The sequence below is a fragment of the Camellia sinensis genome, chromosome 9, assembly GCF_055761805.1.
Source record: "Camellia sinensis isolate YWXY chromosome 9, ASM5576180v1, whole genome shotgun sequence".
NCBI lineage: Eukaryota > Viridiplantae > Streptophyta > Magnoliopsida > Ericales > Theaceae > Camellia > Camellia sinensis.
This window is the reverse complement of record NC_138969.1, coordinates 186004461-186030089: the sequence shown is the minus strand read 5'-3', so window position 1 is coordinate 186030089 and position 25629 is coordinate 186004461. Positions and strand designations below refer to the sequence as shown.

At 40.6% G+C, this 25629-nt stretch overlaps 1 long non-coding RNA gene across 1 annotated transcript; it reads left to right on the top strand.

The window, feature by feature from the left end:
• The first annotated feature begins 16813 nt into the window (after positions 1-16813).
• LOC114257087 (uncharacterized) lies at positions 16814-18846 on the top strand. The gene is made up of 3 exons (XR_003627459.2): positions 16814-16990; positions 17150-17217; positions 18207-18846. It is a non-coding gene; the product is annotated as an uncharacterized LOC114257087 (long non-coding RNA).
• The last annotated feature ends 6783 nt before the right edge of the window (positions 18847-25629 follow it).

Here is a 25629-nt window from a genome sequence, read left to right as displayed (position 1 = left end):
AAATAAATAAACTGGCATGCAAGCCAGGGACTGCCTTGATTCCATTCCGGATGATGAATGATGCATGCCCGGGTTGCCTTTGCGCGGAAATCCATGACGATGCCCCAATTAGCCTCTGTTTGCACCTATTCTTGAAATGCGTGCCAAGCCTCAGAAGATCGCTGATTGTTGATTTGCTGCAACAGAGAGCAGGAAAGGGGCATAGCAATGTATTTTCACAAATGTATGCATGCCTCGATCCTCGTGCCACCAATCACGCATCTCGATGCATGATGGCCGAGGAGTCGAATTGCACAATTTAATATGAAATGAATGCACATGAAAACACAACAAGACCTAACTCCATCATGGATGATCCGAAGTGTCGGTGACTAGAGAATTGAGACACGTTCCGTCACTCGAAATACGGAACGTACCTCGTTTCCCGTGCTCGGGCTAACTCCTATCCCAAGCACAATGCAATATGCATGACATGCATGAATGCAAACTAAGATACAACCTAACATGCACAATGTTATGAAATGGCATACACGATGCACGAGGTAACATGGCATACACAATGCACTAATATACGGCCTAGCATACGCAATGCTATGGAATGAAATGGCATACACAATGCAATATGGACTTACACCAACACAAGTGGACCTCAGTCACACTCACATAGGAGGCCATCAGATGAAAACAAGACAACTCAAAATGCGTGCACGCGTGCACGCAAACCGAGGACCGACCCTCAGGCACCGAAATGCCACTCTAATGAGACATGGCAAAGACATGGAATATGATATGCAAACATGCAAAAATCAGTAGCAAAATGTGGGGCAAAACAGCCCCGAAACAAGGCGAAATGACACCCGATGCATGGAATTTCTCCCGAAATGCAAAACTAGGTACATGAAAATGGCTTACAGCTATACAAAGCATGCATAATTGGTACATGGAATGAAAAGACAGAATCAAGGAAGCCCCAAAATAAGCATTTTTACAGTTCAAAGCATGGCCAAACAGTAAGCACAAGTGGAACTAAATTATCATACAAAAATGGCTCCGCAAGGGAGGCAATGAAGCAAGTGGTAGATGCAAAGCCCAAAACAATGTACAAGTATGCTCAAAATGCCATGCAAGGTAGGGCCCAAAAGAGGTCAAAACACAAAGTATACAAAACATTCATAAAACAGCCAAAGACCCTCAATGAAACATGACAAGGGGGTCAAAATATGGCCACTTTCAGTTCGGACCAAGGTCCAAAAACAGAATAAAAATAGGCTAAAAAAACATGCAAAATGAGGCAAAAACATGGATTTCAAAGCAAGTAGCACATGGGGTATCTAAACAGTGATGAGCCCTTCTTCAATGTTGAATAAGGGCTCAAAACAAGCTCACTTACAGTTTATGACATGCCCCAAAACAGATTACACATAGGCCAAAAATAACATGCAAGATTAGGGCCTAAAGGAGAGATAAAGAAGGAAGTGCAAGATGGGGACCTCAAATGACAAAATCCCTTAATGAATCATGAAATAGAGCTCAAATAAAGGGTAATTTCAGTTTTGGTCGGAGCTCAAAACAAAAAGAAAAATAGCTAGAAAAATGTTGCAAAATTAAGCTCAAAAAGAGGGAATTGACACTTACCCTTGAAGACCAACCCTTGGTTGCTTCTTGGCTTGAGAAGTGATGCCTCCTAGCTGCTGGAAAGCTCCCCAAGCTGCTGGAAATGGAGTAGTGGTGGTGATGCTAGGTAGTGATGAAGGAATGGTGCAAGGAACTTGGATGCTTGAGCTTGAAAGAGAGAGATGGAGGAAGATGCGTATACAAGGCTTAAGGCAAAAATTTTCAACCCTCAAGACAGAGCTGGAGGCTCTGTTATGTAGACCAAAATGGGGGAGAAATGGAGGGAAAAAGTGGGGGAAAATGGATCAAGTTTCCCCCCAAAAGTTGTCCCTTAGATACAGGTTTTTTTTGGGGGGAAAACAAATATACAGCTGGAATATACACATTGCAAGGATCATGGCCGGCCAACTTTCAGAGTTGCAGGTGGCCGGCCGGCCACCCCCCATGGTCGGCCGGCCAGGGGTCAAAAGGGCCAAGGTGAATTAATGGCCGGCCACTACAAATTGGTGTCCTTCCAGATGCCCTCAACACAGCCCTGTGGTCAAAAATTTGCAACAGTGAACCAGGAGAGAGAACAACCCATTTTTAGGAAGGGTTCAAAAGGGTCAGGTGGAATTACTGGCCAAGCACCAACTTTTGGTGTCCTCCCATGTGTGTACAACACAAATATGGGGGTTAGGATTGAAGAAAGTGACCCTAGGGTGGTCAACATTGGCTTGGAAGTGAGAAAAACGGGCGTCGGAGGGCGCCGAAGGAATATAACTGGTTGCTGAACAATTGCTGGCCTCCCACCCTTCTACGGCCTTCATGGTGATGAAACAGAGGTACCTGCCAAAAATGAACGAAAACCGATGCAAAACGAATGTTCGGGGGCCAGAACGCGCAGTTCGGGGCCCCGAAAACTGTCTGTTAAGCATCGAAAGTGGCATTCAACCACGAAGTGGGTCTCTCAGACCTCAGTGTCCCTCAAAAGGGAGTAAATAAGATGCATGCCAAAAACCGGAGCAATCGGAGATAGTTAGGCGGTCCCGAACCGAGCCACACGGCCTGACGGCTCCGAAAAACCGGGAACCGGGCTCCAAACGGGCAAAAATGGCCTGCGACCACGAAACGTAACTTACGGCCACTGAGAGATGATCTACGAGACCTTTCCCTCCCTTCGCGAAGAGAAAATAGAGAAAATCGAGCCTGGTTCGTAAACCGAGGCAAAGCATGAAAGAGTCCGAAAGTTAGGAGGCAAGGCTCGCAGCTGAGAATCTGAAACCTCAGAACGAGCACAATATGCAACATCACCAAGCGCTCAATCGGTGACGTCTGAGTCTTAAGGTCGGTCAAAAATGGGGTGTCTACGGCACCCCTGCTTCTCAACTTCATCCCAACATACAAATCAGCTCTCCCCGACGTCCCCAGAAAAAAGAAGAAGAAGAGCTTATCTCCTCCCTCTGCTACAATTCTTCCAGCTGCATCAACATTGCAAATAGACCAAGGATCAACCTCTGATCCAGCAGAACAGCCATCAATCTCGGCTCCATACCTCATTCCACCATCCCAAAGAAAGCGTCGCCGACGTCTTGTTCTTACAGCCGAGATGGGTCGCGCAAAGCCAGTTGCTAAAGACCTCCTAGCCAACATTCCATCGTCCATTGACGAACAACCATCACAAACCCAACCTCCAGCAAAACCAAAAAGAATTAAGAAAGCTCAACCGAAGGCGAAAGTGACTCAGGTTAAGACTGAGGACACTTTGCTAGCCCCAAAACTGGCTCCAAGTCAGAAAACTGCCTCTGTCCCTTCGAAGAGGTCTACCGAAGTACCTCCTTCTGAATCCTCTAAATCAAAAAGGCCGAGGTTATCTGTAACGATTTCGGGGTCAAAGAAACCAGATGCCCCCTGGGCCCCCGAAATCACCCTAGAGGATAAGCCCGTAATGGCAAGTGACAGCGCCGACGATATCAATGTCGGCATTGCACTCAGTACCGCTCTACTTCTCCCGGGTGACCTGGAGCGGAACGCCCAGTATAGCGAGTATGAGAACTATGCCTTAATGTTACAGCACTCTGTTCAGGTAAACATCTTCTACTTGGTAAATTTTTTTTTCTCTTTATTTCACACTTTGAATATTCTTTAATACCTCTGTTTTCTTTCAGGCCATCCAACATGCCCACTCTTTCTTAATGCAGTCTTTTGAGAATAGAGAGAGGCTTGCCGAGATGAAGAGGGAGGTCTCCAGCCTCCAAAAGACTAACAAAGGCCTCCAGTCAAAAATGAAGAAGCTGGAAGAACAAGCTGAGGAAGCCATCAAGGCTCAGACCGAAGCCGAAGAAAAGGCTGAGGCCATTAGGAAGGTGGCCGAATCGCAAAGGAGAGAGGCCGAGGAAAAAATGGCCCAAGCTGAAAAAGAGCTTCAGGAGGCCCTGGCCACCAAAGAAGCTAAAATCAAAGACGCTGACGAAAAGGTGTACTCACAGGGTATGGCCAACGTTACTGAGGCCTATGAAAAACAAGTGAAGGAGGCATGCAACAAGGGTTTCACCCTTGGTTGGATGTCCCTTCTTAAAAAGCTTAATGTTCCTGATGACTCTCCATTGCAGAAGGCCGACGCCATTCCCTTGCCATTTCCTCCAGCCCCAACTCCAAGTAAAGATGTCGGCGAATCTGATGCTGAGGATGAGGCTGAGGAGGAAGAGGACGAGGCTTTGATTAGAAAATCAAAAGATGCTGATGGGGCCAAGTCCCCTCCTCAGAATAAGCAAGTCCTAGACTTGACTTATATTGAAGAAGGCGATGAGGTTGTCCAAGAAGCTGTTCCCGACATCGCACCAGCCGACATCCCTTCTGAGATCAAGACTGTTGAAAAAACTTTCCAAGAAATTGACGCCGAGATAGCGGCAGAGAAGGAGGCCGAGGTGGTATCTGATCTTCCAATTCAACAATCTGGAGGAGAGGAGCCTTAGCTCTAAGTCTTTTTTTTTTTTTTGGCTGTTCTGGGGCTATTCTATACTTAGAATATTCTGCACATCTTTTACATATTCTTCCCACTTTGTAAAATCTTCTCGGGGTGATACACCTCGAATACATAAACTTCTCGGTTTTAATCTTAACAAGTGCTGAATATCATGCTGGTTTAACTCGACTTGTAAATTGTCCACAAATTTCAACAAGTGTTAAACAATGTCTTTGACTTAACTTTAACTTGTAAATTGTCCACAAATTTCAACAAGTGTTAAACAATGATCTCGGCTTAACTTAACTTGTAAATTGTCCACAAATTTCAACAAGTGTGATGCAATACTTTTCGGTTTAACCAACTTGTAAATTGTCCACAAATTTCAACAAGTGTTAAACAATGATCTCGGCTTAACTTTAACTTGTAAATTGTCCACAAATTTCAACAAGTGTTAAGCAATACTTTTCGGTTTAACCAACTTGTAAATTGTCCACAAATTTCAACAAGTGTTAAACAATACTTTTCGGTTTAACCAACTTGTAAATTGTCCACAAATTTCAACAAGTGTTAAACAATGATCTCGACTTAACTTAACTTGTAAATTGTCCACAAATTTCAACAAGTGTTAAGCAATACTTTTCGGTTTAACCAACTTGTAAATTGTCCACAAATTTCAACAAGTGTTAAACAATAATCTCGGCTTAACTTAACTTGTAAATTGTCCACAAATTTCAACAAGTGTTAAGCAATACTTTTCAGTTTAACCAACTTGTAAATTGTCCACAAATTTCAACAAGTGTTAAACAATGATCTCGGCTTAACTTAACTTGTAAATTGTCCATAAATTTCAACAAGTGTCAAGCAATACTTTTCTCTTCCCTCTGCCCCCTAATGTGAGCCTGAGTTTCACTTGGGTTCTCATTATACATGTATTCCAGAGACAATGTCAAGTATCTTGAAAACAGAACTGAATCTTTATTTATTTATTTCGGCAAATGGCCAAGGAACAAAGGAATTCTAATGATAGAAAAATTTCAAATTACAAGTGTTCCAAGATCTTGGCAATTTTTTGCCCTCTTTATCTTCAAGCCGGTATGCCACATTTCCCAGTACCGAGATGATCTTGTAGGGTCCTTCCTAATTTGGGCCAAGCTTGTCCTCTTTGGAATCCTTCTTGTTGTCGACAACTTTCCTTAGGATGAGGTTACCACTCTGAAATTCTCTTGGATTGACCTTCTTGTTGTATGCTCTGGCAAGCTGTTATTGGTATGCTGCAAGCTGAATTGCAGCTTTCTTCCTTCGTTCTTCCAGAAGATCTAGCTCTCGGGTTAAGAGAACATCATTAGTTCCGTTTCTACCCCTTGGGTTCTGATTCCAGGGATGCCGATCTCCAGTGGAATGACTGCTTCTGTGCCATAAGCCATGGCAAAGGGGTTTCCCTAGTTGATCTTCTCGGCGTAGTCCGATATGCCCAGAGTATATTGGGCAGTTCGTCTACCCTTTTTTTTTTTTGCTGCCTGCAGCCTCTTCTTTATTCCATCCAAGATTACTTTATTGGATGTCTCTTCTTGCTCGTTGCTTTAGGGAAAACTTGGTGTTAAGAAGTAGTTCTTGATCTTGAATTTTGCACAAAAGTTCTTCATCCCTATCCTGGACGAGGATTTTCTTTAGTGCCTCTTCGCTCTTTTCGGCTGGCTCCTTGCCGACGTCTTCTAGGACTTCTGCGTCCTCTTCTTCAATTTCTTCCTTCTCTGGCTCTCGAACGTTGCAAGTAGACTTCATTGCTGCCATGGAGCAACTTTTTGCCTGCAGCTGATCACCCCTGACTTCTTCTATCCCATGCTTTGTTGGGAATTGCAACAGTTGATGCAATGTTGAGGGAACTGCCTCCATCGCATACAACCATGGTCTTTCCAAGATAATGTTATAAGGGGAGGGTGTGTCAATAACGGTGAATTCTGTCTTGATTTTCCTGGTGCCAGCTTGCACCTCCAAGCTTACTGCTCCCAGTGGCCATGTCGGTGTTCCATTGAACCCGACCATTGGGCCGTTGGATCATTCCATGTCATATGGGTGAAGGTCGAGCTCCTTGTAACATCGGATGTACATGATGTCACAAGAGCTTCCTTGGTCAATCATGATGCGTTTCACTTGGCACTCCCCAACCTGGAGGGATTCTACCAAGACATCATTATGCGGGTGTTGGACCATCTCTAGGTCGGCTTCAGTGAAGGTTATCATCGGTGCGTGGTACTGTTCTGCCCGATGTCTTTTCTCTCCGACTTGATAGACATGTTGTAGGTGTTTTACCTTCTGGGTTTCTCCTCGGATTTTGTTTTTGTTGACCTTTGAGTGGATTACGTTGATTACTTGAGGTCCTCCTGCCTGTGGCTGTTGTGCTGGGGGAAGTGGGGCTGCTGGTGCTTGAGGGAATCTCGCCCGTTCTTCCCTTGTTCTGGTTTCATCAACAAGGTCTCTTAGATGTCCTTGTCTTACCAGGTCTTCCAAACATGTTTTTAGGGCTCTGCAACCCTGAATCGTATGCCCATCTGCATTGTGGTAGGCACAATGCCTACCAATGTTTCTTCCCATGAACTCTCCTGGAGTCCTTTCTTGCGTTCTGAAATAGGGCTGGTTTCGAATTTGATCCAGGACTTTGGGAATTGGGATCCGGAACACGGTTGTTACTGCTTGTGTGGCCCTTAGTTCTGCCTCTTGCCTGCTCGTTCCATTGTTACCTCGGCCTCGCTTCGGGAGCCGTTCCCTTTCTCCTATTTTATCTCCCTATTCGCCGATGTGTCTTCTTCGGCTCTGGCATACTTCTCGATTCTTGCCATGAGCTCTTCCATGCTTTTTGGCAAAGTTTTTTGCCAACGATTTCCATAGTGGACAATTGTCTTTTAGGCCATTCTTGAATGATACAACCGCTACTTCTTGATTACATTCTGGTATTCGGTTGAATACCTCATAGTATCTTTTTGCATAGGCCCTAAGGCCTTCATCCTTACTGATCGTCAAGGCCATCAATGCGTCCACCCTTAATGGCTGTAGCTTATTTGTCACGAACCGGGCCACAAACATCTCGGCCAGGCCTTCCCAAGTCTTCACGCTTCCCTTCGGTAGTTTATGGAACCAATCTGATGCAATCTCCCCGAAGGATGAGGGGAATACTTTGCAGAGCAATGGTTCGTTCCCATTATACAATGCCATTGAGTTCAAATATAGTCCGACGTGGAAGTTGGGGTCTGACTTGTCGTCGTATATTTGAAACCTCGGCATACTGAATCTCTTTGGTGCCTCAAACCTGTCCAATTCCACCGAAAATGGTGTCCTCGACTTATCTGGGGACGTTACCTCGGCTTCGACATTCTGCTGCTTCCTCTTGAGGTAATCTCTTAAGTCTTCTTTGCTCCGCCCAGGAGCTCGGCTATCTTTTGGCTTCAGTCTCTTCGGTATACTACTCTCGGCCTCGTGGTGAGCCCTTTTCGACCCTTCTCTATGAGTTGTGTCGAAGCACAATGCCTGCCCCTGAACATGCTGATGTCCTCTGGGGTCTGCCTCCTTTGCATGTTGCGTCCTTCGTGATTCTTCTCTTCTTGGCTCCCTTCGTCAGACCTCCCTGGAAGGTCGGTGAGAATGTCTTTCGCTTCCATTGTGCTGGGGGGCTTCTGGAATTGCTTTCTGCCCTTGCTTCTGGGCATTGGCTGCTGGCGTCGGCGTGTCCTGCAACGGGTATGGTGGTTGCATGACGTTATTTTGCATCATAAAGTTGACGATCGATTGCAGGTCTGCCAACTTGTTTGCCATCTCTTTCACCTCTTCGTCCCTCCGCAGGCATCCATCCTTCCATACCTGGAAGTCATCTTCATTGTAGTGGCCACTTCGATCTGGCTTGTTAGTCTGGCCGACGTCCTTTACGCCGGTATTCTGGTCACGAGTTTCTGCATTGTATTCGTCTTTTGTGACATCAAGGTCAATGGGTGTCCCACTCCCAGCAGGAGTGTCGTCCCCAATCTTTTCCTTCTGTCCGTTGCTGGCCATTTATTCTCTTATCTTTCCCACAGACGGCGCCAAATTGTGTGAGTGATTTTCTGATCACACTGCCCACCTAGTAATCAGCTGGAAAAGCACTGGCAGAATAGATGGCCTCTAGCTAACCTGCAACAGAAAGAGAAGTCTCCGGCGGTGGTTCAACCACCCAGGGGCACTCCGACGATCAAGTCAGTAAATCTCTCAAAGACAATCAAGTGCTAAATTCACAAGCTTAAGCATAAAAAGCATACCTTTGACCCATGGGGGTGCCTCTCTTTTGTAGCAAACATAAACCTAGTACCACTAGAAGCCTGACTTCTATAGACTCCTATTCAGTGCTTATTTTGGATTTCACAAGAGATAAAGATAAACTCCCTAAGAGCTTTATCCTTATCTTAGCAAAGTTCCCTCTTTACTCTAGGACTCTTGTCCTTTATCCATTTATCTCGGATTCCGATATCTTCGGAGATAACCTCGGCCTTGCTGAGATAACCTCGACATCACAACCAGGACACGTGGCACCTCGGCTGACACGTCAGCGTCACCTTGCCACGTGTTGGTATTCAGAAAATACATCCCCACAAATATTATGTATTTAGTAGGGAAAAGAGAATGATAGATTGTGTTGTGACTTACTTATTTGCCTAAGATTGGTGTTGTGCAATCACACTTCTTTTATTTACTTGGAATGCAATGGAATGAGGGTGACTAGGAAGGTTAAGTGTGATTTACTTAAGTTTAACCCTTAGTTGGTTTGGAACTAGATTGACAGATTAGTACAAGATAAATATCCCTAATTAATGATCCTTAGTCAAAATTCTTCCATTTTTTCATGAAGCTTGTTTGTAAAAGTACAATACAATATATTTTCTTGGGGTGGCCGGCCATATGGGTCATTGACTAGGGTTTTGAATAATCTTTTCTTGGTACAATTTCATATATATATATATATATATAAAAGTACTTGAATTAAGATTAAATTGAAAAATCAATGAAACTTGAGGGTATGGGATAAATTTACAATTTAAAATTTATTTTTTCAAGTATAGAATTAAGTAAAATGAAGATAGGGAGGGTAATTCGGTTAGTGTTACTTCGTTTTGGATTAAAAGACAAATAATCGAATGAAAATGATGAAAATCGGAAATTAAGATTTTGAGTGATCAATTTATGATTAGAGAGTTAAATAATTAATATTAGAGTTTTAGAAATGATTATTAAGTTATCGAGATCGATTAGGGTTTGTAATGGGTTCTCCGCGATGCATCTTCAGTTCTACAGTTAAGTTTGTGAGTAAATGAGAAACTAAGAATTTTTATTATAATAATTCAAAAGACAAGGCCTCAATTGGGTTTATAAAATTTAGGGGCCGCGCAAGTCCTATCGAGCCATGCCAATGCTAACAAAAAGAAAATAATAATAAAATAAAATCAATACAAAATTCACAAAATTCCAACATGTACCTGAATTTAACTGATAGTGTGTCCTTAACTGGATCTAATAAATCAACTCAAGTTTCACTTTACATTATGTTTGCATATTCTATGGCTAACAATGACATTAATACTAATGATAGCTAGAAATTAGAAGATGGTGAATTTACTACACACTGCATGTGTTTGGATAACATCAATAAGAAGAATGAAAGTTTTACAATTTTTGATTACAAACAATGAAAAAGAGTAATTGCATTTAATAGATAGAAATTATTTTCAAATAAAGAAAGATTAGTTACAAGAAAAATGTTCCAGACTCTCTTTTCCCCCTACCCCCTTTGACCCCTTCTCAACATGATTGGTCAGTTTTTCTTTTTCTTTTTCTTTTTTCCCCTTCTCCTCCAATCACCACCCGCCACGTGTGTGTGGGGTGGTGGGGGTGGTGATTGGAGGGAGTCTCTATCAAAGTCCTAGTTACAAATAGAGCAAATAGATATGGATAATTTTCTTATTTTATAGGTATTTATATATGGTTTTAAAAAATGAACTATTTTTAAAATTGAAGTCCTGGTAAAAAATGAGCAAATAGATATGAATAATAATTATTATTATTATTTTACAATCTTTGCAATTGAGGTCCTGTTGAAAAATAAAATTTTTGGTTGGATTTTGATAGAAGATTTCTTATTTAAACATTTTTAGGCAAATGCACTATTTTTGGACAAAAAAATCAGTTTCATCAGACATTCGAAATTATGTAAGCCATACTTAAAAAAAAAATCTCAACTATCCAGTGCACATTTCATGTATTTTTACATCTTATTTCATACATTTTTACTATATATTCTTAACCTGATATATATATATATATATATATATATGTATTTTTTTGATTAGTAAAAAAAAAACATATTATTGATGAAAAAGTATAATACATGCAAAATTACATCAACAAAGTAGGGAAATACAGATTATGCATACAATTTAAATTTGTGGACCAGGCTGTCTTGTGAATGGTTTCATTCATATCAAATTGTATGCATAATCTGTTTGTTTGGGATAACCGAGATTACACAATGTATCTTAGTCGATCGTGAATCTAAAGTTTGGATATATATAAAAGTGAATTTCTGACTTGATAATCATTAGACTAATTAGATGCGATACTATTGAGACATAAGCCCCGTTTGGTGTAGCTGTTAAAATAAAATATAGATTATAACTTAACAGATTATAGATTATTACTTTAATCAGAAGCTGTTAATCTGTTTGGTGTAGCCGTTAGATTATAGATTTAAGTTGTTGAGTAATGTTTTTATAAATAAGTTGAGAAGTAGTTTTTTCAATTAACTTTTATTTCTTATTATTCATTACTTGTCTACATTTCTTATAAATAATAATAATAATAATCTATAGTCCATTTGGGTCTTTTTTTATTTTTAAAAAAATAAAAAATCTAAGAGTATACTTGTAAATTAGCATATCCATAGCAGAAGTTAATGATCAGAAGCGAGAGGCGAGAATCTTTTCAGAATCAACTTTTTGAGTTAAAATAAGTTATTAGAATAAAAAACTGTTTGAAATAAGTTTAATCAAACAGTCTAAAATAACTTTTCAAAAATTAAAAGCTATAAACACCCCATAGAAGGGAGGGAATAAAAAATGAAAGATTATAGGGGCTCAGATTAGAAGGTTAAAAGAACCAAAATTCCCTCAAATTAAGAAAATTAAATTATGCAGTCAACATCTAGTGATTCCAAATACACATGAGATAGGATAGCTAATTATTTTTAGACCTCAGATGAATATTTTGACTCATAAATTATAAGGTGTTCTTTTTTTATTATTATTATTGTTAGAATTTACCATCACCTACCACACACTTACCATCACCTACCACACACTCACCTACTACACTCACCTACTCCTCACCTACCACCACCTAACCTACATCTATATAATCAATCAATTGTAACAGAATCAAATATCAATCATCAACTCATCAATCAATAATACATATATTTTTACATGGTATCAGAGCAAGGTTAAGAACCTCGTATTTTTGCTTCACCGGCGGGCGGCAGCCTCGCCTCGGCCGCCCGCCGGACCTCTCATCTTCCAACACACAAGCTTCCTCTCTATCTCTGCGCACGTCTTCACCACTTCGTGCGGAGTCTTCATCGTCTGTATCGGTACTCGAATCCCTATGGCCGAAGAAGCCCCACCATCACAGACCCAATCGGGTTCGGATCCTGATCCGTTACAGTATTGGAACGCCTCCGACTCGGCCTGCAACTGGGTCGGCGTCGTCTGCGACTTGACTCGCTCCTTCGTCTTCTCTCTCCGCCTTCCCGTCGCCGTCCTCGTGGGTCATATTCCGGCCAACACAATCGGAAATCTGGCCCAACTCCGAATCCTCAGCCTCCGCTGCCTCCAAACCGCCTCCCACGTCGTCTCCGCCTTCTGCGCCGTCGATGCTGTCGACCCCACCGTCATGACCTCCGCTGGCCTCTTCGTCCATCAGCAATGTTTGTCGGTGGATCGGCCTCGTCTCTCTCCTCCGGCGCCGCGTTCAACATCAGCGATCGAAACCACAATCTCAGTTTGTATCTTACTCGTGACTGCCTTTGTAGCGGTGGTTCTTCGCTTGATTCCCTACGAATACATAGGCCGAAATCGCGTACCAGTGTTCCCCTTCAAGGGCCTTCCCTCTACTTTCCATGGATTTGTCATCTTCTCTCTATAGAAATGTACGAGCCCTCTTTATTTCGGGTGACACACACAGATGTTTCCAGGAGAGCGGTGGACAGCTATGCAAATGTTCATTAAAAAAAAAAAAAAAAATGCACTCATCACACGCATGCACATGGCAGACACCTTTTATTTTTTTTTATTATTCTTCAAACAACACCCCATTCACACACTTATCACACGCACGTTTCTTTTACTTTACAACCAACTTTCTTTTATTTGTCAGACTCCACATCTTCCACAATGTGCTGTAAACCCATCATTCCTTCCACTAGAGTCTATAGAATATATATCTATATATATATAAATTTTAAAAAAAAAAAAAAAAAAAAAACGAATGAAGAAACGGAAGAACTGCACACCAAACTTATTTTATTTATGTCGGGGTTCAACCCGATCACCATTTTACACAAAAAAAAAAAAAAAAAAACCAACAGCTTTGTTTTCTTTTCTGCAGCCGGCCACTACTCGACCTCACTTCTTCGCCTATTCCGCCGGTCTCTTCTTCTTGCCTCCGTCCTGGGCGGTCCTTGACGGTGTTGCCTCCGTGTTTCCCACTCCACTGGGCACGATCACTACTCCCTGCTCCTCCACTGCAGCATACGGCGGACCTCCAAATCGGAATATCACGGTGGCATTCCGCTTCAGCTCCTTGTTTTCTGCCCTTAGCACGCTTATCTCTGCTCGCGCATCCTTATACATGCGTTGGAGCAGAGCCAGCTGGGAGTTTAAATGCTGCACCTCATTTGTCCTACTCTGCAGCAGGTTCGACAAATTTGTGACCGCCGTCATGCTTTCCACACATGCCTTCAAAGTATACTGATTAGCCTCCACATCCGACTGCACTGCCATTCTTTGCTCCACAGACCGCATCGGAAAGTTCAACGGGGCAAACTCCGGGGCGCTTGGTTGAGGTTCCAGTGCCACCGCACCAGTTCTCTCTCTTGTTGACTCGTTGAGGTCGGGAAAGAGGGTGAGCAGTCCACGGGAAGACGAGGACGAGGCCATTTTCTGGGCAACAGAGTGTTACAGAATATCTCTCGCAACAGAGTTTTTCAGACTCTCTCTCTCAGCACAACGAAGTTTTTTTCAGAGGTTTTTCGCAGCTTTTCTCAGCCTCAGCCTCAGCATCAACCTTGGTTAAATAGCCAAGGCAACCACGCGCATCGCGCGCCTCTTGCCACCAGCCGACAAACGGGCACGCAAGCCAAGGCGCCCACGTGCCTCGCCATCATGTCCGGCACACCTTTTGATGAATTGGGCACGCCTTTTGATGGAACGCCTTTTTATGGATTGGGCACGCCTTTTGATGGCACGCCTTTTTGAAAAATTGGGCGCACCTTTTGAGGATGCGATTTTTTAAGGAGTCCGACAAGACTCTGTAAACTGTCCCGACATTGATTCCGGTTAGCTCCTTTATGGGTCCGACAAGACTCTGTAAACTGTCCCGACATTGATTTCGGTTAGCTCCTTTATGGGTCCGACAAGACTCTGTAAACTGTCCCGACATAGATTCCGGTTAGTTTCTATAAGGGTCCAGCAAGACTCCGTAAACTGTCACAACAACTGTCACAACATTGTCTGCTACAACGGTCCGACATGACCCCATAAACTGTCTTCTACATCGGTCTGACACCGCCATCCAGTGTCCTCTACACCGTTATGACACCACCATCCAGTGTCCTCTACATGGTTATGACACCACCATACAGTGTCCTCTACAACGTTATGACACCACCATCCAGTGTCCTCTACCACGTTATGGCACCACCTTTCAGTGTCTTCACCAACGGTCTGACACGACCATACAGTGTCTCCTATCTTTATTTTATTTTTTATGTATTTTCTTGTTTTGTTCCTCTCTCCAAACTCAAGTTGGTTAGTTTCTATCCTCCTTGAGTTTGCGGGGGGCTGTTAGAATTTACCATCACCTACCACACACTTACCATCACCTACCACACACTCACCTACTACACTCACCTACTCCTCACCTACCACCACCTAACCTACATCTATATAATCAATCAATTGTAACAGAATCAAATATCAATCATCAACTCATCAATCAATAATACATATATTTTTACAATTATTATTTTAGTTAGGCCTATGGTGAAGAATTTTGATCCGACTTGATAATTTACAAAATTTTAATTTTTATATTATTCAATTCAAATGAACTAAAAGAATTTAAAAAAACGATATGGACCCAAATTCAAACATTTGTTTGAAGGCCCAAATTCTTTTACAATTGGGTTGTGCGGATGGCCCAATTTTGAATGATTATTAAAAGAATGACCCAATTCATTTAATAACTAAAATATTTGGGTCAAGTGGATATTTGGAATTTAAAAGTTGTTGGAGGAATTACGGGTTGATCCTTTAAACTTGATTTAATTCCTGTAAGGTGCTGACCCAAATTAATTTAGTACATCTTCTTATTTTACCCTTGACATTCAACCCACATGTAGAAATCGTTCAACCGTTCCACACTCTTTCTCTCTCAACCGGCCACTGAAGACCATTTCCAACCTTTGACAATATATATATATATATATATATATATATATTTGGCCATTTTCCATTTCCATCATGTCAATACCGTCATGCTGGCAACAAGAAAAAAATAAAAGAATATGGATGAAGAAAATAAAAGAGGGAGATAAGGAGTCATATTAAGTGATAAATTTAGTCTCCATAATCACAAATTACAAATCAACATAAGATTCAAAGACATATTCAGTGACTCAGTGATAAATTTATCACTGATAGACATACTCAGTGATAAATTTATCACTGATTGTTTGTTAAAAAATTACAAAAAGAAAATCTTATCATCATCATCATCATCATCATCATCATTATCATCACAAATTAATACAAGATTCAAAGACATATTCAGTAATAAATTTAGCAGTGATAAACACATTCATTGATAAATTTCTCACTAGTTAATTTTTTTTAAAAAAAAAAAAAAACTTGTCATCATCGTCACAAATCAACACAAGATTTAACGAAATATATCAGTGATACATTTTTCACTGGTACAACATCTTTGGTTTAAGATAAATAAAAAGAGAGAGAGAGAGAGTACGGAAGAGGGAGGTGAGATGCGGAGAATCAATGTCGTTTGTAGTCATTTGAAGTTGATTTCACCGTAAAAACAACTAAGTTGGTGTAAATCTAGGATGGAGTGTAGATTGGCGACTGCATAGTGTAGATCCGCGATAGCGGAGGTGGTTAAAAAACAGTGGTGGTTGATCGAAGATGGTAAAGTATAGATCAGTGACAGTGAAGATGGTTGGTAAACAATGGTGGTGGTTGTGGCCGGCGAAGGTAGTGGTCGTGACCAGTGGAGGTGGCGGTGGTTAGTGATGGACGATGATGGTGGTTGCGGGTGGATGGCCATGGCCATAGCTACAATGGTGGTATTTTCTAGAGAGAGATGAGAAAGAAGAAGAGCTTTGGAAAAATAATCAAGAGAAAAATTAATACAAATTGAAAAAATTAATGAGTAATAAATATTATAAACAACTAAAAATTTAGAAAATGTTTGAAATGATTTAAATATGGATTTTTACAATTGGTAGTAGGGGCAAAATTGGGATAAAAAAATATAACAGGAATTCTTGGTGCATAAGATAGAAATTTAAGATCTAATGAGTAATAGATTTAATTATTAAGACCGACTGGTAAAAATTCTAAAGTTCTTTCGTAATCATACTTGTGATGACTAAATTATATCACTTGGCTTAGGCCAAATTTTGGATATCACATATATTCTTACTATATAGTGCAAGTTCAATCCGCTCTTATTTTTGTCAATTTGTGGTGCACCATTTTTACCCCTAAATTCACTATTTATTAAAATACGTAAATTCGAACATTTTATGAGACATTGTGAGGAACCAATAGTGTTATTAACAGAACTTGCTACATGGGTTTGGGCTTTGGATACAAGTGGATTCGACCCATTTACAGCTCTTAAGACAGAATTTAAGAACTCTAACCACCAAGTTCATGCACAGTCAGTACTAGTAAAGCTAAGTAAACCTAACAACCTTTAATTTCTCTCATGAACTCAATAAAAGCACTACGGTTATTGCAACCACCTTCTTCAACCATTTAACTATCTTCATTTCTCTCCATCTAAAGAAGATGAAGAAGATCAAGAACAAGAAGAAAGAAGAAGAAGATGAAGAAGAAACAGGTATTGTATTTTTCCTTAAATTTTTTCTGACAAAAGTAGTTATGAGACACTGTTGTAGGCAATTTTCTTGGGGAAAAAATTAATGACTTACTGAGTTTCATTTGAATGATCACAGTCATGTCCATGGTTTGTTAATTCATCTATATATGTATCGTGCAGTTGTTGACAGTCCACGGATATGAAATTACCCATAGCATCTAGTGTGGGAGTGACTACTGCCAATTATGGTAAGGCCTGGCTACCTCTCAGTTTTTAGCATCAGAATTTTAATGATGACGTCCAGCATCTTTTCATGAGAATTAATTATTTTTATTTTTATTTTTTAATTTTGGGGAGGGAGATTTTCAAACCCTTTACGTTCTTGTATGGTTTTAAAAATCGACTGATATCTAAGGTATAGAGTTTTTGTAATTCTCATGTCGATATTCCAATATATTAATTTGAATGAAAATTATGTGTGTATCTGTTAGGTCCCGATATGTAAGAGTTCATAGTCGATTCATAACTAGAGACGGGCCACAACTGATACAGTCGGTTTGGCTATTATTATTTTCTTTTTTTTGATCAGCAAAGAAAATCCTTTATTGATGAAGAAAACATACATTACATATGAGATAACATCAACAAGGAAGATAAAAATAAAAGGACAAGAAAAGAAACCGAGCATAGTGTTGGTGAGAAACCAACACTAGCACACTAGCATAGTGTTGGCTATTATAACATTCGTTTTTGTTGAAGATTATAAAAATTCATGATCATACCACTTGATTTCCGATATGTACCGCTGAAAACTTCTAATACCATTAAACCTAGGTAAATATAAATATGCCTTTCAATATCGTTATTTAAAATCACGAATTCTAATAAGGTATTGTGTTCTGACTAAGTTGGTACGACCCAGTTAATTACAGGCCATTAATTTTAATTACTTTTCTATATAAAATAGTGCATGAGATGCTCTATTTCGAGTTTTTCTCGTCTCCAATACACTCATAGTTGCATGATTGTGTCTTAAATTTCTCATATGTTAAAATTTTCACTACAATTGTGCAACTATGAATGCATTATGTTACACCTATGTTGAGGCTTATAGTTAGTCCCACATTTTTGACATCATTACATCAATTTTTAATTTACAAAACATTTACTCACCATTTGCATGAGTTTTGATCTACTCTCCATTTCCATAAGTATCGACTATTTTTTTTTTGATCAGCAAAAAAAGAAGCTTTATTGATGTAAATTAGTACAAGGTACAAAATACAATACACCAATAAAAAAAAAGGAGTGCAGGAGCATCACAATGAGCTGAATGATCCCAACTAGGTTGGCACCAAAAAGCCTATCCTATCATTTGCTAGCACCCCAAGTTGGTGAGGAACCAACGCGGAAGAAAGAAACCAAAAGCAAAGAGAAAAAGGAAAAACCAAAAAGCCAACAGCTAGACAACCTCTGGCATACACCAGCTGCAAATCTCCACCATCTAACATTGCCTGCTGCTGCTAGTTGGCCAGAGGTAGAACAAATACACTTCAATAAGTAGCACCTGCAATATTAGACTCTTGGACACTTCTATTCAACCCAGATCAGCATCAGGCAGATTACAGCAGCAAAAAATCCCACTGCTGGAGCAATAGATCAGCTGGCGAAACAATCCTCTAAAAAAAATCAATGCAAATATGCCTAATAAGTTGTGGGGCTTATTATATTATTCTTGAACCTTATGGGAGGTGAGTGTAATTTACCTTCACTTATTTGTAACCAAATTTATTAGTGAGATCTCAACCTTTAGTTCATCCATAACTTTTTTTTTTATTATTTTTGTGTCCAAATAATTCATAAAATTAGTTGCTTAATTTCTATCCATCTAGAATGAGAATTCAAATTACACTACAAAAAATTAAGGTTTTAGAGATTAAAATTTAAGGACAAAATTATTTTTTAAAGACCAAATATTTTTGTGGCGAAAAGTATTGTTATTATACTTTTAGTGATGGAAATTAAATATTAGTGATAAATTATTATCTTTTTAGGACCAAATTTTTTGTCTCAAAAAACAAACTATTTGAGACCAAATTATTTTGTCCTTAAATGTTTATTTATTAGTGACATTTTCAAAATTTTGTCGTTAAAAGCCTTGTTTTTGACTTTTCGGAACCACCTTTTAGCAATTATCCTCACGACGATAAAATTGATCCTTAAATGTCTTTTACAACAAAATTTTCATTTTTAGAGGCTAAAAAATTTTGTCTTTAAAACTTTTATATGTTGTAGTATTACTTGGCCATGCATGCAACTTTTGTCAACCATAATGGCAGAGGACTACGCAAGACAAATTCAAATTTCAACAATTAAATGAATTGGACCTTAATCAACTAACAAATTTGTCATGTGCTAATTATTTATTAACTAAAAGCGTAGATCTTTATTTTTATGTTATTACTTGCACCAAGTAAGTTTCATAAGCGTCCTTTTACTTAGGTATTAAAAGCTTCTTCTTAATTCCAAAACATCGTGTGCTTATTGTAACGTTTTCATGGTGTTTCTTAATACACTTCTCCAATGTGTCGTCCTTTCGGTACGCTCGATTCCTTCATGTTATGATCTTACATCGCCTAACAATAACTTTTGTTATCTGAATATTAAGGGTGTTCGTAGTTTGGTTGCAGTCAGAGAACCTTCAATCGTCATTCATCTGCCGGATTGGCAGATTGAAAAAAATTAATCTGCATCCGTACATCGGATTGACAGATGCAGATTGAGCAAATGGATGCAAATAGGTTGGTCAGTTTAAACTTTTATAAATTTTGAATATAATACAACTTCTCAACATTTTTTTTAGATAATAATCCAATTCAACATAACCAAAACATTATCAAATAGATTGTCAAATACCAATAATAAATGCATGTAATAAAACCATGGGTAAATTACAAATGCCCCTTTGAAGTTTGCTTAAAATACAGATTGCCCCATATGGTTTAAAAAAATTACAAATATCCCCTTATTAGAATTTTTTATTTAACAGAATTAACTAAAAAAATGAAATTCATAATTACTCTCCTGTATAATAATAAAATTACCTAAATTATTAATTGAATAATATTTTTAACATCATTAAAAACTATTAATTGACTTGATGATTTATTAATAAAATGGACGATTTGTTATGAAATTAGAACCTTCAGGGGGTAGAATATAATTTTCAAAATCATAGGGGGCGATTCGTATTTCAATCAAATCTCAAGGGGTGTATTTGTAATTTACCCTTATCAAAACTATTCATTACCTTTTTTTTTAATTCAAAAACTATTTAATTTGATTTTTTTTAAATGACACAATTAAGCCTTATATTTTTCACACAAAAATATTAAATATCAACACTTGCCATTTGATAAAAAGATTTCTTAATTGAAAACCAATTGAAAATACAATAGAGTATCTGTAGACACCCCATTTTTGACCGACCTTAAGACTCAGACGTCACCGATTGAGCGCTTGGTGATGTTTCATAATGTGCTCGTTCAGAAGTTTCAGAGTCGCGGCCGTGGGCCCTGCCTCCGGACTTCCGAACCCTCTTTTGTACCTTGCCTCGGTTTGCGAACCAGACTCGGTTTTCTCTGTTTCTTTTCTTGAGGGAAGGGAGAGGTCCCATAGACCATCTCTCAATGTCCGTAGGCTACATTTGGTGGCCGTAGGCCATTTTGCCCATTTCGGAGTCCGGTTTCCGGTTTTCAGAGCCGTCAGGCCGTGTGCCTCGGTTCGGGATCGCTTAACCATCTCCTATTGCTCCGTTTTTTTGCATACATCTTATTTAATCCCTTTTGAGGGACACTGGGGGCTGAGAAACCCACTTCGTGGCCGAACGCCATTTTCGGTGCTTAACAGTCCATTTTCGGGACCCCGAACTGCGTGTTTTGGCCCCAGAACTTTCATTTTGCAACGGTTTTCGTTCGTTTTTGGCATGTACCTCTGTTTTATCACTAGAGAGGTCACTGAAGGGTGAGAGGCCAGCAATTGTTGCAGCAACCAGTTATACATCCTCCGACGCCCTCCGGCGCCCGTTTTTCGCACTTCCGGGCCAATGTTGAACCCCTTGGGCCCATTTTCTCGAACTTTGAATCACATATTTGTGATGTACACACATGAGAGGACCCTAAAAGTTCAAGGCCGGCCAGTAATTCCACTTGACCCTTTTGACCCCCTCATTCCGGGCCAATGTTGAACCCCTAGGGCCCATTTTCTCGAACTTTGAATCACATATTTGTGATGTACACACATGAGAGGACCCTAAAAGTTGGTGGCCGGCCAGTAATTCCACCTGACCCTTTTGAACCCCTCTTTCCGAGCTAATGTTGAACCCCTTAGACCCACTTTCTTGGACTTTTAACCACAGGGTTGTGTTGTACACAGATAGGGGGACACCATCAGTTGGTGGCCGGCCAGAAAATCTGATTGACCCTTTTGACCCCTAGCCGGCCGGCTAGGGGGTGTGGCCGGCCGGCCACCTGCAGCAAAAGTAACTGGCTGGCCGAAATCTTGGCACTGTGCACTTTACAGCTGTGGGGCTTTATCCCCCAGAAAAGATCTTTATCCGGGGGATATTTTGTGGGGGAAAGTTTGTCTCCTTTTCCCCCACCTTTACACCCCCTTGTTGGCCTATATAGCAAGCAAGATATATCCTTTGTTGGGGTTAGAAAACTTCACCTTCAAGCTTCCATACACAACTCCATCTTTATCCTTCTCATTTCTTTGAAAATCTCTAAGTCCCTAAGCTCCATTCCTTCTACACCACCAAGCTCTACCACCACCACCTCATTTCCAGCAACAAGGAAGGTTTCTCAAAGGCAAAAGAAGCTGCAAATTGGTCCAAGAAGCAACAAAAGTCTTAGTCTTCAAGGGTGAGTAGCTTTTCTTCACTTTGACCCTTTTTCTTGATCCATTGGTAAGCCCCCTATGCTTTTTGTTTCAAGCTCCGGCCCTAACTGAAAAGGGCCCTCTTTTGAGCTCATCTTCACTTTTCATTAGGGCTCAACCCTGTTTGAGCCCTCCATGATGCACTTGCTTCATTGATCATCTTATATGTCATAATCTTGCATGCTATTTTCGACCCATGAGTAATCTATTTTTGAGCATGTTGTAAACTGATATTAGGCTTATTTTGAGCCCCTCTTCAACATTGAAGAAGGGCTCAACACCATTTGGGACTTCCATGTTGTACCTACCTTTATGCTCCTCTTTTCTTCCCCATTCTTGCATGCAATGGCAGCCTACCATGCTTTTGTTTTTGGCCATTTTACAGTTCTGAAAAAGTGATTATTTTGGTCCATTCTTCATGTTTCATTTAGGTCCTTTCATGGTTTGGGACCTCCATAGGTCACTTCATGTTATATCTCTCTTTTATTCCCCATTCTTGCATGTTTAGTTAGCCTATCATGCTTTTGTTTTTGGCCATTTTACAGTTCTGAAAAAGTGCTTATTTTGGTCTATTCTACATGTTTTATTAAGGGTCTTTGTCTGTTTGGCGAATATTTTGCATACCTCATGTTATAGCCACTTTTGAGCCTCATTTTGCATCACATTTCTATCATGTTTGCATACTGATTTGAGGTTTGCCATAAACTGTAAATATTCATATGTTTAGTCCCTCTTCAATGTTGTAGAAGGAAAATTTTCAGTTTGGGTTTTGCTTATATCACTTGCTTCATTACCCCTCTCTTGGCCCCTATTCTTGCATGCCATTTTTGCCATACCTGTGCTTGCTGTTTGGCCATGTTTATAACTGTGAAAGTGCCTTTTTGGGACTGTCTAGCTTCTGTCTTTGCATTGCATGTCCATGTTGTGCATGTTTGGCATAGCTATAGGCCATTTCGGGCGCCTAAATTCGCATTTCGGGACAATTCCATGCATTTCATGTCATTTCGCCTCATTTCGGGACTGTTTTCCCCCATATTTTAGTGCTGAAATTCCATTAGAATGATTGCTATCCATTCCATGTCATTTCATCGCATTCTGCCACCGCCTCGGTTTGCGTGCCCGTGTGCACGCATTTCGAGGCACCTCTTTTTTATCCGCCGGCATCCTATGTGAGTGTGGCTGAGGCTCACTCATGTTGGTATAAGCCCATATCATGTTTTCATGTCATTTCATCGCATTCTGCCATCGCCTCGATTTGCGTGCCCGTGTGCACGCATTTCGAGGCACCTCTTTTTTATCCGCCGGCATCCTATGTGAGTGTGGCTGAGGCTCACTCATGTTGGTATAAGTCCATATCATGTTTCCATGTCATTACATCGCATTCTGCCATTGCCTCGGTTTGCGTGCCCGTGTGCACGCATTTCGAGGCACCTCATTTTTATCCGACGGCATCCTATGTGAGTGTGGCTGAGGCTCACTCATGTTGGTATAAGTCCATATCATGTTTTCATGTCATTACATCGCATTCCGCCATTGCCTCGGTTTGCATGCCCGTGTGCACGCATTTCGAGGCACCTCATTTTTTTATCCGACGGCATCCTATGTGAGTGTGGCTGAGGCTCACTCATGTTGGTATAAGTCCATATCATGTTTCCATGTCATTACATCGCATTCCGCCATTACCTCGATTTGCGTGCCCGTGTGCACGCATTTCGAGGCACCTCATTTTATCCGACGGCATCCTATGTGAGTGTGGCTGAGGCTCACTCATGTTGGTATAAGTCCATATCATGTTTTCATGTCATTACATAGCATTCTGCCATTGCCTCGGTTTGCGTGCCCGTGTGCACGCATTTCGAGGCACCCCATTTTTATCCGACGGCATCCTATGTAAGTGTGGCTGAGGCCCACTCATGTTGGTATAAGCCCATATCACATTTTCATGTCATTCGCATTGTGTATGCCATTTTCTCGGTTTGCGTGCCCGTGTGCACGCATTTCGAGACATCTCATTTTCATAGCATAGTGCATACTAGGTTGTATCTTAGATTGCATTCTGTCATTTTCTCGGTTTGCGTGCCCGTGTGCATGCATTTCGAGGCATCTCATTTTCATAGCATAGTGCATACTAGGTTGTATCTTAGATTGCATTCTGTCATTTTCTCGGTTTGCGTGCCTGTGTGCACGCATTTCGAGGCATCTCATTTTCATAGCATAGTGCATACTAGGTTGTATCTTAGATTGCATTCTGTCATTTTTCTCGGTTTGCGTGCTCGTGTGCACGCATTTTGAGACATTTCATTTCCATAGCATTGTATATGTTAGGATTATATCTTAGTTGCATTTCATGCATATCATGCATATTGCATCGTGTCTGGAATAGGAGTTAGCCCGGGCACGGGAAACGAGGTACATTTCGTACTCCGAGTGACGGAATGTGTCTCAATTCCCCAGTCACCGATACTCCGGATTATCCATGATGGAGTTAGGTTTTAGCTGTAGTTTCATGTGCATTCATCCTATATTGAGTTGTGCATTTCGACTCCTCGGCCATCATGCCTCGGTATGCGTGATTGGTGGCACGAGGTTCGAGACATGCATATATCTGTGCAAATACATTGCTATGCCCCTTTCCTGCTCTCTGTTGCAGCAAAATCAGGAATCAGCCACTTTTTGGGGCTTGGCACGCATTTCAAGAACAGGCGTAAACAGAGGCTAATTGGGGCATTCCGGTGGATTTCCGTGCAAGACAACCCAGACATGCACCATCCATCAGAAGCAAGGCAGTCCCTGGCTTGCACGCCATTTTCATTTACTTTCTTATTTAATTCATTAATTAATTAGAATTTTGTAATATTTTGGACTGTAATATTCTTTTATTCGGGACTGTAATATTTGGACTGTATTATTTATTCGGACCCTCTGCGCGAGGGCACAACTGTAATAAGTGTGCGTGAGTGTGATGTATGTCTTCCAACCCCACGTCTTTCTCCCTTTTATTTATCCGCTTATGATGGTTAGATTAGGGCATATTTAAATTAGCATACAGTATGACAGCATGTTTGCATTCATTCATCTGTATTGCATGCACCGGGCTCGGCGCATCATACTAACTGCATTGTACTTTCAATTTCAAAGTTGAATACATGATAGTTGTAACATTCCACATGCCATCTTAGAATAGCCGAGCCTGCTATAGTTGCATTTTGCATGTGTTGCATTAGGCATTTTTGTATACTTAGGATTCATGCATGATTTCTAATGTAGTTTCTGTTTTTGGCTTGGAGTACTCAGTAAGTTTTATGCTTTAGCATCCTTGCATGCGTGTAAGTGAATGCCATGATAGCATGGTTACCATGAGGCTATGTGCTTATCTGATATATCTGCCTGAATGCCTGTGGGTGAAGGTTGGGTTACTTAAATTGGAATAAATCATCAAATGTTTCAAGCCTACCTGCGGGTAGCAAACCATTTTCAAAAACAAACACGAAATGTTTCATTCCAATTCAGGCGACCCGGTCTATATTTGTATGCTGTGCGCATCACATAATAACCTAGGCTAATAAACCGAAACAAGAACTCGCAATGTTTTCAAAAATTGATATCATGGTTAGTAGAGGCCGGTCTATGACCGGGCGAGCGGGGGTGCTCACGAAGTGACCTTCCCCAATCGTACCCAAGTTCCCGAGCCGAGGCAACTTTGGTGATGACGGACACGTGGC